The 16,492-nt window shown below is 40.2% G+C and overlaps 1 pseudogene; it reads left to right on the top strand.

Moving 5' to 3' along the window:
* The first annotated feature begins 1,212 nt into the window (after nucleotides 1-1,212).
* LOC102878103 lies at nucleotides 1,213-12,266 on the top strand (annotated as a pseudogene).
* The last annotated feature ends 4,226 nt before the right edge of the window (nucleotides 12,267-16,492 follow it).

Here is a 16,492-nt window from a genome sequence, read left to right as displayed (position 1 = left end):
TAAAGTGAAGTCAGAAAGCACCTACCCCCAAAACCATCTCCTTTATTCCAAAGGGATTATTTATGAAAATTCTTGCTTTTAAGTACATCCACAATATCCCCTCACATTAGGGTCTTGGTCGTGGTTCACTCCAGGGGGAGTGGGGCATGGTTTTCAATTTTTTTAGTTTCCTTTGCTTCTAAAAAAGCTCTTTCAACTTCCCAAACAGTCATCTACCCTGACCTCTGGGGCAAAAGAGGTCTGTTTTCTAGAGAGTTTAGATGGAGAAGGGGCGCCATTGGGAGAAGCAGAGCTGTTTCTCGGTTCCCTCTGAATTAAGTCTATAGATATTTGAAAGTCAAGGCTGAGATGTTATAAGAAGCAGTGGACTGTCTACCAAGAGGCCCCCAGAAGGGCATTGCCATGGTGAATTGGCCATCATCCAAGTTTTGGATTCTGCCTTATGGGCTTAGACATATGTCTTCCTCAATGTCTCAGCACCGATCAGTCCATGCAGGCTAACAGAGTTTGCAAGAGGCCAACTCCAAGCCTGAATGTCAATGTGCTGATCAAAAATAAGAAATTATAACTACCAGATGGACTGCCCATTCAGGCACTCTTTCTTTGCAAATGAGGTACAAAGGCAAATGAGAATCAAAATATCTCCTGATGAGCATGAGCAAGGAGAGAGAGGAGTTACAAGTGAGTATCATTTAGTGGCACCATATTCCAACAGCCACACACATCATCTCCCCAGGAGGGAAGAGTACTGCCAGGTGGAACAAAACTTGTAAGGCTCTGACAAGGCTCCTTCTCCCAGCACAAGGTTTCAGTGAGCACTACTGGTGACTTCCTCCACAGGGCTTCCACTTCTGACCAACTTCCTTCTGACTGACACTGTCTTTCTTAAACTATGTTATGCCATCTGGTCTTATTTGAATGGGACCCAGGCTCCCTAAGCTATCTGTTGCTGGTCTGGTTCTCTGGAAAGCAGATCTCAGATAGAGATTTGTGTGCAGGGAGCTTTATTGGGCAGTGTTCTTGTGATTGACATCTGTGGTGGACAGAAAGAAGGACTGGGGTGACAGAGTTGAATTGTGATGCAGATATGACAAAGGTCTCAATCAATTCAATTGGGGGCCCTGGAGCTGGAATGGTTTCTTAAATTTGTTCTGTACCAAGTAAGTGGCCTTGGCTTCGTTCCCTGCATTCATCACTGGATGCGGGTTATCTATGGATGAGGCAGCTCTCTTAACTGAGAGCAAGTCTTGGGAAAACTTGTCTGAGCCATCAGCTGCCAACACTCCTGCAGCTCAGGCAATCAACGCCTCAGTCCTACAAGGTATGCCAATTCAGTCCACACTGTGACTTGTGAATACGGGCCTTGCTCCCGGAGCCTGATTCACAATGACTGCTGGGTCCCAGACAACCACAGCTATATCAGTGCAGCAGCATGTGAGATGACAGTCCGAAGTGGCTGCCTGGGATTTCATTCATTTGAAACCTTATTATTAGTTCTTACTGCCTCAGGAAACTTTGGGGATGATAAATCCAAATGGGGTGAACATATGGCCATCACATATAGTGAAGCGGTCAGAATCTGGGTCATTGTCACACTAGCCATGTACCTCCTCTCCCTCCATGCAGAAGAACCACTGTCCCTGACCCCTATATTCTTCCTTACCTCTGTGCCTTTCCACCTGCAGCTCCCTCTGCCTGGATGCTCTCTGCCTCGCCTTCCCCCACCTCCAGCTGATATATTTCCTACTCATCTTTCAGGGTCCAACGTGAACGTCACTTTCTCTTAGAAACATTCCCTGGCCATTTCCCCACTGCCCAGCAGAATTGCTCATGCCCTTTCTGGGCCCCCAGAGCACCCGTTATCCCTGCCTCGGGCAGCTCTCTCCATTCTTATGGGTCTGCTGGTCGTCTTCCTCCTGACGAGCTCCTTGAGGCCTAGACTAGATCTCACCCCATCTGTATCTCTGAGCACAGAGCAATACAGACTCTAGGGATGAGCTATATGGACGAAGGAGGGAATTTAAAAGCTTCCAAGTTGGAAATGAAGAGGAGAAATCAGGCCGAAGTGGCAGTATGGAAGATCGAATTGGAAAGAGTTCATAGCAGGAAGCCCAGCAAGGAAGCTACTCATCCTTCTTGACCCGAGCTGCCCAGTTTCACCTGAAACCTTCTGTATATACACCCTCTCTGAGTCCACGGGTGGTAGTGCCCTCATCTCTCTACCCCATGCCCAGTGCTGTAGCTGCATGTACCAGCAGTCAGCACCCAGTCAACGTATGTTGAATAAATGAATGACTTCAGAATTCGGGGATAAAGGCCCAGATTGGGATGTGACAGTAGGAGGAAAAGGTTAGTTTAAAAATATTTTGAAAGCATAAATGATAGGCTTGGGTGACAGGCTGCAGTAACTGGAGAAGAAGGAGGGTAATGTCACAGGTGAAGGCAAGATTTGAAGGATGGACGAATCAAGTAAGTCAGGTTTGGATGTAGAGTATGGTCAACTCAAATGCTCCATACACTGGATATGCAATTTAAGTTGACAAAATAGCACTGTGGTTAAGAGAAAATGTGAAAATAGTATTGGAGAGCAGAAGAGGAACATGACACACAGATCAGGTGAAAGCTCCTGTTCAGTTTGTGATGCTTCACTTCAAAGACTATAAGCAATTTTTCGAGATCTTTTAAATGCAATGTGTTTCTAATCGGAAATGTCATTTAATTGTTAGTTGGCCTGTCACATGTATGTCATTGGTGAAAAGACGTTGGCGACGCCTAACACACGTATGTGAGCCTTCTCCGGAGTTTCCCATTTAGAAATGTCCACTAGGTGGCGACAGAGACTCGCTTCCCTGCAAAGCCAGTGTTTTTTGATAAAATTAGCCTCACGATATTCCACCTCTATAAAAATAGATTCCTCTTCGTAAAAAAACAACACAAAACTCCGTTATATAAAACAGTGGAAATTTTACCAAAGATGTGTGTGTGTGTGTGTGCGCGCGCGTGTGTGTGTAGTGGGAAAATGATTCAGAATAAATATACAAACAAATTCAATGACCTTTTTTTCCAACCAGGCACTATCCTGCCTGGCTTTTCCTTAGGAATTCATAACTCAGGGTTCTGTCCGTCTGTCTCAGCTTCTGCCTATGATTTTGTGGAGTTTATTTCTGCCTTTTCCTGAGGTTCAAAAAAAACCTGTTTCTCTCTTTCCTCCTACACAGATTATCACACAGACCTGAGCAAAGCCTCCCTGTATGAGTTACTTGATCAACCATCTGAAGATGGACAGAGAAGGCTTTTTTTAGCCGCCTGAACAGAAGCACTTACTTTGTGAAGCCCAGGCAAGCCCTGGAACTGCAGATCTCAGCTTTCTCACCTGTAAAATGAGGAATATCATAACATCTTCCACAAGGTGTTGTTTTAAGATTGGAAAAGAAGAGGACAGGAGACTCTGCGAAAATTGTGAATCACTGTACCAGTATTGCATATCAATAGCTCTCTTTTTAAAAGATGCTGCTCTTGAAGATAAACTTTATTTTAAACAGCATGCTAGCTTTGAAGGATTCTTTCAACAAAGGTGACGATTGTGGAACCATCTACGTGTACTGAGTGTGGAGGGCATGCTCCACTCTCCCCTGGGGTCCAAAAGGTGGTCCTCGGCCACCCTCACCTTAGAAGCCAGGGTTGTGTCCGTCTGCAGTACCCTCAGGATAACGTGCAGCACAGGGGCTTCGCTGAGAGGAGACCGTTGTGAAATCGGCCAGTTCCTGAAGCAGGCCATCCCGGTAATTAAGTAATGTTAAAATTCAGAAGCTAATTTTCCATTTCTGTCTCTGGTGAAAGCAGGATATTTAATCATCCCATCAAACTGGGGTGGTGATGCTCAGTGTCCAGTCCAGAATGGGCGTGGGCAGGGTCCTACATCGCCTGTGCTGAGTGCGACCACGGCACCCAGAATGCTTTTCAGAGCTGGGCCTGCGGCTCAGCGTGGAGGTGCAGGAGCGAGGGGTAGAGCAGAGAGACATAACACTGTGGCCCGAGGGCCTGCGCAATGTTTTTTGTTTTTAAAAAATTGAGCTGACATTTAAAAACAGGGAATTTTCATATGTTAAATCTGGATTTCTGGCTTCTCTTAAAGAATTGAAAGATACAACAATATGGATCTTAACTGCAACAGGAAGCAACTGATTGGTGCAGAGGGTCAGGAGATAGGTGGTTTGCCCCAGTCCCCACCTTTTCCTATTTTATTATCCCCAGGTGCTGCCTTACTCATTTATGACACTTGCCTGGCCCCTTCCTGCATATGCATTTGCAACCTCTGAATTAGACTATGAAAATTTCTGGGAATTACGTGTAGTCACATTAATTTTTTTTTCTTTTAAGGGTAGTGTGGTGACTGCAAAGCCCACACCCTAAATGGATATTTGGTTGTGACCTTTGACAAGCATTGCAAAATCTTTTGTATTTCACCCCTCAGTCTTTCTCACTGTCTTTTTACTTTGTATTAACTGGGGCTGATATCGTTGAGACAAGCTAAAGAAGTTGTTTTGTTTTGTTTTAAGAAATTACTTATTGGAAATACATATATATATTTTTTGTTTTTAAAACTATGTATACATTTGAAATATTTATGTATATATTTCAAAAGCCAATGTGCTGAATCTTTTATCTCATTCTATTAAGAAAAAAAGTGGAGGGGGAGGGAGAGAGATAGGCAGAGAGAGAGAGACAAAGAGAAAGAGAAAGAGAGAGAGAGAAAGAACTGCTTGAAGTTGCTTTTGGTATGTAGCCCTAGATTCATTTCCTACCATTGTGGGTTGGTGATTGATACCAAAAGAAATAAAATCCTTTTCCTCCCATTGAGTGATATAAGCTCAGGGAAGTTATGAACTATTTAACTACTTATAAACATTTAACTATTTGTAAGCAGAAATCAGAAGATACGATGGGAGATAAGAATCCATTTGCAATACTGACGAAACAGATAAAAACACCCCCCTCCATAAATTTAACCATACAAATAGATTTATATGAAAAACACATTTGAAATGCTATTTTGAGCCACACCAAAAAAGGAGGGTACAAATAAGCCTTAAAAAACAGAAAGGCCTGCCATGTTGAGCTTCCATACTTGGATTCACTATCATAGAGATGTCAAGTCTTCCTAAATTAATCCAGAAATATATTACTTTTGTGATAAAAATCACATTTCAAGCATATAAATTAAATATAAGCTCACATGAAAAACAGATATATTCTTAGAGAGAAAAATTATGGGAGAAAAAAGAGTAATGAAGAGATACTTGTCATACCAGATATAAAACATTATAAATCTACAGTAATTAAAACAACATGGTGAATACACACGACCAGATCAATAATACAGACTAGAAAGTCAAACCAAATATATATGGGAATTTAGTATATGATAAAAGGCACATTAGTAGAGAAAAGGTAAGTTATTCATTTAATGATGTTGAGATACTAGATCATTATATTTAAAAAGTTGAATCTTTAACTCACTTTTTACACCAAATTAAATTCCAAATGGATCAAACATACAAACATAAAAAATGAAATAATAAAAGTAGTATGTAAAAATATGAGAGACTTAACTAATAATACCAAAGTGGGAAAGGCTCTTCTAAGAAACCAGACACATACAAACTGGTAAATTCTACTACATAGAAACAACAAAAAAAATTGTGTATAAAAAACGATACTCAAAATTGAAAGAAAACAGGCAAACACAAAACCAGAAAAAATGCTTGCAACTTGTATAACTGATAAAGGGTTATCTTACATAATATATTTCTTTATTCCATAGTTATTTCTTAGTGCATAAAAAACTCTTGCAAGTAAATATGAAATGGACAAATAATAAGAACAAAATTATCAAAAACAGGAAATACAAATGATTCAAACATGACAAGATGCTCAACTTCAGTCTATAATAATAGAAATGCAATTAAAGACATAACAAAATATATTTTTAATGTATCAGATTAGCAAAGATAAAACTAGGAAAACAAGAGGTCCTTTCAACAATGAAGGCTTGTGAGCTAAACCAATGGATTCTATGCTTCCAGGAATTACTATGTTTGAAGTCTGGACTTCTCGAAGAAATGTAGATGTCAGTGAAATAAATTAGCATTTAAAAATAGAGTTTGCAACAATACCACAATAATAATTGTAGGTAAAACTCATCAGTAGGTGCTAAAATTAGTGGACAAAATCATGATTAAGCTTTACAATATTTTTATTGTCTCCAACTAGCTCCCTATAAATTATGTATTAATTATAAAGCAAGAAGTGATAACTTTACATTGGTGAATCCAGGCAGCCACAATCCTGTAAGAAAGCCCAACTAGCCACTTAGAGAAGATCTGAGGCTCTCAGCAAAGAACAGCATCAACTGTAGGTACGTGAGTAAAGAGCCTTCAGATTATTCCAGCCACTAGCCTTCAAATTTTCCACCTGAGATTCCCAACATTATGGAAAAAAGACAGGCCTTCCTTGATGTTTCTTGTTCAAATTCCTAACCCTAGATCCATGACCATAATAAATGGCTGTTTAATTATGCTGAATTTGGGGGTAATTTGTTATGTAGCTATAGTAACTGGAGTAGGTGGTGTCTGCCAAATTTCTCCACCATAAAGTTACCATTTTTCCCTTTGTTATAAGTAATTTATAGGGAAATACTTTTAGACTGTAAATATTCTGTTCCTCATCAGGTTTGCACCTTTATCAAACTAGTTTTAGTGTCCATTGATGAATTTCTAATTCCATTATTCCTTTTATATTTATAAGTTAGCATTTTTCTGTAAGGAAGACCTTTATTTTTTCCCCGATTTGTGTGTGTGTGTGAGTATGTATGTATGTATGTACAACAGTGTGATCTCGTGGATTCTTATTTTATTCAGTGTAACATAATACATCATTATCACTGATGCTCAATTTGTCCCAGATTTGATCAGTAGAAGTTTCATCAAGCTGATCCTGCATCCTTTGATATTTTCCCAACTACTGATTAAGTATCTCCTTAGTTTCTGATGCAACAAGATGTTCCAGGTTCATCTTGTGCTTTCCATGCCCTAGTCCTGGAATACAAGACATTTCTTCAGAGAGCTCTGATTCATTTTAGTGGAGAATTATATTTAAAAACCAAGATCTAAGTGCTAGATGTGCTCATTGCTATCGGGGTGTTATTGCTTCTAGGTGATCTCAGTGGACAGGGCTACAAATATCTGTCTGTCTATCTGTCTGTCTGTCTCTTTCCATCTATCTATCTATCTATCTATCTATCTATCTATCTATCTATCTATCTATCTATCTATCATCTATCTACTAAAAACATGAGTTCATACTAATACCTCCAATTCCAATTAATAACCTTAAAAGATATTCTCATCTTCCCCCTTTTCCATATTTCTCTTTTCTCTGACAGTAAGAAACCTGGCTCTCATTTCTGTTAATATATTTACTCATTCAATCAAGCCTAAGATACATAGAAAGTAATTTCAGAATTACTAACTCATGTCACTGAGAAAAGCAAGCCTACTAACTAGACTTCAGTGTTTTTGTTTTTTTCAATTATTTTCTAAAGTGAAATTTCTAGAGTGACATGCACTAATCATAAGTGCATAATTTGATGTAGTTTGACAAACACCACACACACACACACACACACACACACACACGCATACACACACGCACGCTCCTATTAAATAAAGCATGGAACATTTCCTTCATTCCAGAAAGTTTCCTCATGTCCCTTCTTAATCAATACTCTCAGAACCAACCACTTTTCTGATTTTTTGACTATAGATAGTATTGTCTTTTGTAGAAATTCAAATAAATAAATTTATATAATACTTACTCTTTTGGGGCTGGCTTCCTTCTCTCAGGATAATGTCTTTGAAATTCATCCAGTAGTTTCTTCCTTTTTATTGCTGAGTAGTATTCCATCTTATATATATACCACAGTCCATTCATCCATTTTCCTGGGAGTGGAAATTTGGGTTGTGTTCTGTTTTTGACCATTTTGAATAAAGCTGCTGTGGATATTCTTGTACAGGTCTTATTGTGGATATCAGTTTTAATTTCTCTTGGGTAAACACCTAGGTGCAGAAGTGCAGTAGGTACAAATTCAACTGTATAAACACAAACCTTTCCAAAGTTGTGTAATTGACATTCCCACCAGCAATGTATGAGAGTTCCGGTTCCTTCATATCCTCATCAGCATTCAGTATTTTCAATCCTCTTAAGTTTAGCCATTCTAGTAGTTTTAATTTTTATTTCTTTGGTTTCCAATGACTTTGAGCACTCCTCTGCCACACTTTAAGCTTGGGCATCCCCAAAGCTTGAGTTTCGGTTCATTCCCCATTCTCTTGAGTTGGATTTACTTTAGAGAGTGGGACTAGCTGTATGGTTCTTAAGATATTCGCAATTAAGCATGAAGACATGGATCAAAAAGTTCAAGAATGCTCTTCACATTCCTAATTCAGATTTACATAAGCTTTTGTTAACGAGACAAAAATTTTGTAATTAATCACGTGCATATAATTTACTTTGGTTTATTCTGTTTTGTAAAGCTGATTTCAATTATAGATATTTATAAAGAAAATGAGTATCTGGCATTGTTTACATGCTAACACTTTCAGAGTTTTTTATGAAAATTATACAAGTGGAAAGATGAATTCTCATAAAATATTCTTAGCAGCCTTCTTATTTTTGGAAAGTAATGCAAACTGTTCAAGGCTAGCATCAACATATTGCCAGACTGATGATTGTGCTGGATGTTTTCATAATACTTTCCTTTGTGTGTCACTCGTATGCCTACCACATTCCCTCCCATAAGGTATTATCTACATTATACAGGTGGAGAAATGAGGGCCTCAGAGAGGTCAAGCTACTTGCCTAAAGTCTCACAGTGGGTACCAGATCAGGAATTAAAACTAATGAGTCTATGTTATGGCCCATGCTGATTCCATCAGGAGCTGCCGGGGCCTCCTGGTGAGCCCCATGTGCTCCTTAGCCCTAAAAGCAATTTGTTTGTTTGCTTCATTTAAACAGCACTATAGAACAGCCCAGGGGGCCAGCTCCAGCCAGGATGGGGAATGTCTATATTGAGTTGAGGGCAAGGATGGTGGACCCCAGGGCTTTCAGGAAGGGATGGATGTCTCTGCTGGCTTCTTATAGAGTGGAACGTGTCTTCAGCTGAGCATTTGTGGGGAGCAGCAGTGTGAACTCGGCATCGGTGGGGCGGTGCATCAAGGCCCTCCTGGCAGAAACGGTTACAGGAAAGGGGGCTGCAGGAGGGCTTGTTGGAATCTCTGTAGGACGGCCAGGGTCTGGGTGGGAATGTCCAAGTGGTCTGAGCCCACCCTCTGCCCCTGGAGGCAGCATGAACAGTGTATTTACCTTCTCCTTCCTGATTCTCTAGTCAGAGATTTTTAATTCCTTTCAAGGCAGCCTCTGTCCATATTTCTAGGCCCTTCATTTGGGTCCACATTCCAGTGTCAACACCCTTTTTCTAAATTTTTCATTCCTTGCTCTCAGTTAAGAGGGGTTAGGGGCACGACAGCCAGGAAAGACCCTCCGGCTGCAATCTGCAAGTTTTTGCCCAAAGCAAAGCCTCAACCTAAATACTGATATATCTAATAATATACTTGTCCAGTGTAGATATTTCTCATACAATAGAACAATTTTGACTGGAATTATATCACTAGGATATAAAATAATTTGTAAAGAAAAAAATCTACAAAGTTTTTCAAAGAGATGTGGTTATATGCTAAATCTTATGTCATATTTTATTATAGACTTTCACAAAATAGAAACATTTATATTTAAATCTGAAGATAGCTCTTTGGGTATCCATTAAAATACTGTATCATTTGATGATGCAATTTAGTCTGAACTTGTAAGCATGAGGCCTAGGAGTAATTATATTAAGATATATAAGAAATTGTTGTCACATGAGAATTTGGCTACAAATTAAAGATGAAATTGAAAACACTTAAAAAAATCAGTTTGTTAGCAATTAAATCTTACTTTGCATAGTCAAATTTCAATTGTATGACAGATACAACCCTAAAAAACATAAGACTTGAAAATGTATTGCCAGACTCATGAAGTCTATGGAAAATCAGAAGATAGAAGTATGATTTGATCTTACTTCATGTGTCTGAATAGTGTGTCAAGTCTGAATAGTGTAATCAAGCCAACAGTCTTACTAATATCTTTAGTAAATGGGAAAGGGAGTCTCAGGTAGTGGAAGTTAATGGTCTTAGAGATCAGACAGAAATAAACTCCAAGGAATGGGATTTGAACCTGAGAGGTCTAGAAGGCAGAGTCTCAGGTCTGGGTTTTTATTTTTTTTTTAAAGTGGGTTTCCAAATTTTATTTATTTTTTATTCGAATTGTTGTAGTGACATTGGTTAATAAAAAATAAAGTTTTAAGTGTACAATTCAACAATATGTCATATATTTATTGCATTGTGTGATCACCAAGCACAGTTAAATTTCCTTCCATCACCAAATATTTGACTCCTTTTCCCCCTATCTCCCTCCCCTCTCTCCCCTTTCCCTTTGGTAACCATTAATCCACTGTCCATGTCCATGAGTTTCTTTGTCTCTTTCAGTTTTATATCCCACGCATGAGTGAAATCATACAGTTTTCATTTTTTTCTTGCTTATTTCGCTTAACATGATTATCCGAGGATCCATCCATGTTGTCACAAATGTCAGTATTTCATCATTCCTTGTGGCTGTGTAGTATTCCATTGTATATATGTGCCACATCTTCTTTATCCAATTATCTATTGTAGGACATTTCAGTTGCTTTCATGTCCTGGCCACCGTGAATAATGCTGCATACAGCTAAGTGTTTTCAGGTTTTGGGGGTGAATACCCAGAAGAGGGATTGCTGGGTCATATGTTAATTCTATTCTTAGATTTTAAAGGACCCTCCATACTGTTTTCCACAGGGGTTGTACCAATTCACATTCCCACCAGCAGTGTATGAGGGTTCCTTTTCCCCCACAACCTCTCCAACACTTGTTATTATTTGTCCTATCGATGACAGCCATTCTAACAGGTGTGTGTTGGTATCTCTTTGTGGTTTTGATTTGTATTTCCCTAATAACTAGTGAAGCTGAGCATCTTTTCATATGTCTGCTGGCCATTTGAAGATCTTTTTGGGAGAAGTGTCTGTTCAGGTCCTCTGCTCATTTTTTAATTGGATTGTTTGTTTTTTTTGATTGTTGAGTTGTATGCGTTTTTTATATATTTTGGATATTAGGCCCTTATCAGGCTGGAGTTTTGATGTGGAGGGGGAAGCAGTAGAGCTATCATGGACAGCCACTCCCTGCAGGAGGTGGGGGATGGGCGCAGAAAGCCTGGGGCAACACCACAGCACAACATGAGAACTCTGGGGCCTAGGGGCCAGAGAAGGAAGCCAAGAGTCAGAGGCTGGAACAGGGAGCAGAGAGCGTGCCCGAGGCCCCTTCCTGTCCAGTCCTCATCTACTTCCTTTTCTAGAGCTGGTTGCTTAAGCATCACAGGAAGTTTGCACAGCCTGATGGATCTTCCCTGCAAGAGCTACAACTTACAGAAACTGTTCCATTACACAGAGCCCATTTCTTATCACAGACCACGACTTTTGACAATGGCAACTATGATTTAAAGGGGGAAGAGCTATAAGAGGAACCCTATCACAGGGTTTGTCCTCTTCTGGGCAGTGTCTGGGTCAGATTCATCTCAGTGACCCCAGAGTGAGTACTGAGGAATGTGTCATCCAAAATGAAGAGATCTGCCCCTTTCCTGTTAGCCACGAGCAGAGCAAGGCAGGGAACGTGGATGCTGAATTAACCATGTTCATTGTGTAGACAGCTCTACTGCCAAGATAGTCAGTGTGCCTAAAACCCGAAGGACTTTCTGTAAGAATCGTGGAAAGCATCAGCCTCACAAAGTGACCCAGTGTAAGTAGGACAGGGATTCCTTGTATCCCAGGGAAAGAAGCACTATGATCAGAAGCAGAGTGGCTTTGGTGGGCAGACAAAGCTGATTTTCTGGAAGAAGGCTAAAACCACAAAGAAGATTGTGCTGAGACTTGAATGTGTTGAGCCTAACTGCAGATCCAAGAGGATGCTGACCATTAAGAGATGCAAGCATTTTGAACTTGGGGGAGTAAGAATAGAAAGGGCCAAGTGATCCAGTTCTAAGCTTTGGGGTTCTTTTGTTCTCTTGAGAGAAAAATGCTGAAACTATAGAACAGTTAACCTGTACAAAAATAAATGCAGATATTCTTACTCAAAAAAAAAAAAAAAAAAAACAAAAAAAAAACCACAAAAAAACAGACAACAACAGATCTGACCTACCTAGCAGGAATACAGTGAATACACTTAGGGCTGTCTGTTTTTTTCTTTTCTCCATAATAACCTGCTGAGGGTTCAGAAAGGTAGATTTGCCAGGGGGTGAGGACGCTGACAGGCAGAACCAGTGGCTCTTATTGGTGGACAACTCTTGTCCTGGTCTGTTTGGAACACCCCTATCCCCACCCACAGCCCTTACTCCAATAATGTGGCACTCGCAGAGCACCAACATAGGGCCTATGTCTGTCCTGTACCCCAGCCCCAAGACGTCTAGTCTAGAGTAAAGACTTTAAAGGGCAACGTCTTTGCTAAAGGCAAAGGAGACTTGCCTCTCCGCAGATATCTTCTCAAACGTGGCCCTAGCCATTTGGTTTGGGTAAGATCTAGCAGATCATATCGGTAGTCAGAGATCTAATTGGGTTTACACATTTTAATCTTCCTCTCTAGTTTCTCAGCCATGATTGATACCCAGGGAATGTCAAAGCCTGTTAAAATAAGAAAATAGGCTGTAGAAAGGGAATTTTTAACTGCCTTAGAGTAGTGAAGATTAGCAAAATTCAGGCATTAAACAGCCAGGGGAAGCCCAGCTTTGATATATAATGAGAGTCGGTATCCTTACCTGGCTTCTGAAGGCACAGGATCAGAGAGTGTTAATGGAGGCAGCAGCAAAGGCCAGGAGAAATGTAAGAAAAATATATGAAACATGATTAACCTCCCTCTGGGGAAAGGAATTGAAAGTTGGCAGCAAAGGTGTATATACTTCTGTACTATTTGAATGCTTTTTTCATGCACATGTGGTGGTTTCCTATAAATAAAAAATAATGCTGCAGCAGTAAGACTCAGTGTGAGTTGTGCAGAGATAGCCTTTCTCAAATACTGGCCAACGATACTGGAAAGTAATTTGGCAACATGTTTCAAGAGGCCTTAAAACAAGTATGCCTCTTTACTCTGGCTCTGCTTTTAAGAATTCATCATATGGAAATAATCATTGCAGAACTTTTTTAAAAAACAAGGAAAATTGAAAACATCTTCCAAATTATCCAACAACAAGAAAGTTACAAAAATCAGATTAGATACCAAAATGTTGACATTGGTAATCTCTGGGTATGGTAAAGGACCACAACCCCTAATTTAAAAAGTTTAACGTCAGATGCTGTTATGAACCGATGTTTGTGTCCCCCCAAATTCATATGTTGAAGCTCATGTGGTATTTGGAGCTGGGGTCTTTGGGAAGTAATAGATTTATATGGGGTCATGAAGATGGAGTCTCATGATGGGATTAGTGTCCTTATAAGAAGAGGAAGAGCCATTAAAATGTCCTCTCTCCACTGTGGGGACACAGTGAGAAGTCTGCCATCTGCAAGTCAGGAAGAGGGCCCTCGCCAAGAATCGAGTCTGCCAGCATCTTGATCTGGGACTTTCCAGACTCCAGAACTGTGAGGAACTGTTGTTTAAGCCACTCAGTTCATTTCAGGTCCCATCAGTTCAGGTCAAGTTTTGTCAGCACATTTTTGGTTTTCAGAGCTCTTGCATTTCCCTCTTCCGTGTGTACGGTGCATACAGACAAGCGGCAGGGGCCTCTGAGCTCCTGCTGGCTCCTGGTCCACATGAGCTGGTGAGTCTGTGCTGCAGGCCCTGCCTTTTAGGTTTGAGGGAACAGTGTAGGGGAAGGAGTAAAACTTAATTTTATCTCATATTTAGAGTTTTCTCTTATGTAAACAGTTATCCCAGCAGAACGTCCCAGAGTGGAGGATCTGGGCACACATCCTAAACTCCCAGCGAACTCCTTAGATAATACTTTATCAAGGCGCATTTTGATTATTTGCCCAATATAATTTGTTAGTCTTTTCATCAGATCACTATCTGAAAACAGCAGGCCTTTCGTTTCTTCTCTTTTTTGCATACACGTTGGCACTGGCGTCATTGTCACAATCTCTCGTTATTGTCCTTTATTCACCAGGTCACGTTGCCCTGGACTGCTCCCGTGTTGTATACACACGTTGTGCCCAAATCCAATCCAGTCTTATTTCACATTTGTTTTAAATGTATATATCCCGAGCTTCACTTTAACACTCTCTCATTTTAACTTCTTTATTGGTAGAATTATTTCCAGGGTAGAGTTCACTTGCTTTCTCTCAGGAAGGTAACTTTGTTGAGTATATACTTTAAGGTCATTAAGGTCCAGACCCTATAAAATTAGATGTGAGCTTGTAGAAAACTGAAAGGAGACAAATGATTTTTTCCTGATTGGAATACAAATGTCTCTGTTTGGTAGAGAAGGTAACCCCAAGCGATGGTTTCATTGCTGGAAATTCGATACAATCTTTGTATTGAATTTAGCAATCTTATTTCCCTGTTTCCTTTTATCACTGACTCTAACATTTTCTTGTGTCATCCTTTGAACCAGCTTTTTCATCCTGCCTTTCCTCATTAATGAGTCATATAAATCTTTTGACACATGCTCCTTATACATTTATATGAACATTACATTTTTAGCATTTTGAAAATTATATTTTGACACCCCCAAATGTGACTGAGATTGAATTTCTCACCACTCTGGAGAGTTGTCAAAACTGGATTTATATGAGTTAGAAAAGTGAAGTGAAATGGAATCCTTTCTCCTGAGTGTGCTGGTTCAAAGTCTAGCTTTAAGAGCAGGGAATCCAGAGCTAGGGAGCAGTCCCCAATATCACTTGTGGATAATGTTTATAGCTTAAGAAAATAAAATGGGGGTTAGTCTAAGAGTGGATATGATAGTGTTCCACTGTACAGTGTATATTACATATTCATTCATTTATTCAATCATTCATTCACCCAGCACACATTTATTGAGCATCTTGTTTGCTAGGCACTGCTCTAGAACCTAGACAGGGGCTGGAAATACAGAAGTGATTGAGCCAAAGCTCCTGTCCTAAGAAGCTCTTGGAGTAATGGGAGAGAGAGATACATATGGAATCAGTGTTGTTGTAAGACTGAGTGTCACAGGAGCCATGTACGGTGGGTAAGAGCATGGGGTATATGGAAGCATCCAGAGTGGCTCCTAATGCACTTGAGGGTTTCTTAGACTGAGTCTTAAAGTAGGACTTAGCCAGATGTAGATATGAGAAAAACCATTCTGGGCAGAGGAACACTAAAAAAGGGAAGAAAAAAGCATGTTATGTGTACAGAGGTCCTTGTTCCCGGAGCATTGGGTGTGAGGCAGGGAGTGGCATGTGTTCCATAAACAAGCTTTTATTTACATGAGGGTTAATTTTATGTGTCCATTTGACTGCATCGTAGGATGCTCAGATATCTGGTTAAACATTATTCCTGAATGTGTGAGGGTGTTTCCAGAAGAGATTAGCGTTTGCATTGGTGGACTAGGTAAAGTAGATGGTCCTCCCTAATGCAGGTGGCATCATCCAACCTGTTGAGGGTGCAAATAGGACAACAAAGTGGAGGAAGATTGAATTTGCTCTTTCTTCCTGACTGCTAAGACGCAGTACTTCTCCTGCAGCTGGACTGGGACTTACACCTTCTGCACTCCTGGTTCTTAGGCTTTTGGATTTTGACTGGAATTTCCTGGGTTTCCAGTTTGCAGATGGCAGGTCATGGGAATTCTCAGCCTCCATAATTGTATGAACCAATTCCTCATAATAAACCTAATTTTATTGGTTCTGTTTTTCTGGAGAACCCTTTCCTCTAATTTATGTTCAAAATTTTAATTGATCTCCCCCCTCTCATTCCGTGCTCATCATTTTCCCCCTAATTCTATCTTACGAACCTTCCTTTCCTGCCCAAATGGCAATTAGAAATGTTAGCTCTTTCTTTGAAGGAACGGTCCATTATAGAATCAAAAAAAGAGCCGCAGCATATTCCTAGTTCTTACTTTCAAAGATCTCAGAGTAAGAAGAGTTTTCAAGCATCACATGAACATGTTTTCCAACTCCGCGGATTGGACACAGCTTCTATAGCTTCGGACTGGACAGCAGCAATAGAAAGACCAAGTAGAGATCTGAGGAGTCTTTTCCAGCTCAGTATGTCTGATCCAGGAGTCCCGAGGGAACCAGTTTTAATGGACAAGTGCAGCTGTCCACTGAGTGAGGCCAGTGAGGACAGCCTACCAGAGACAGTTGGCTGAG

Source organism: Pteropus alecto, unplaced genomic scaffold, assembly GCF_000325575.1.
Source record: "Pteropus alecto unplaced genomic scaffold, ASM32557v1 scaffold86, whole genome shotgun sequence".
Taxonomy (NCBI): domain Eukaryota; kingdom Metazoa; phylum Chordata; class Mammalia; order Chiroptera; family Pteropodidae; genus Pteropus; species Pteropus alecto.
This window is presented reverse-complemented; position numbering and strand designations above follow the sequence as displayed.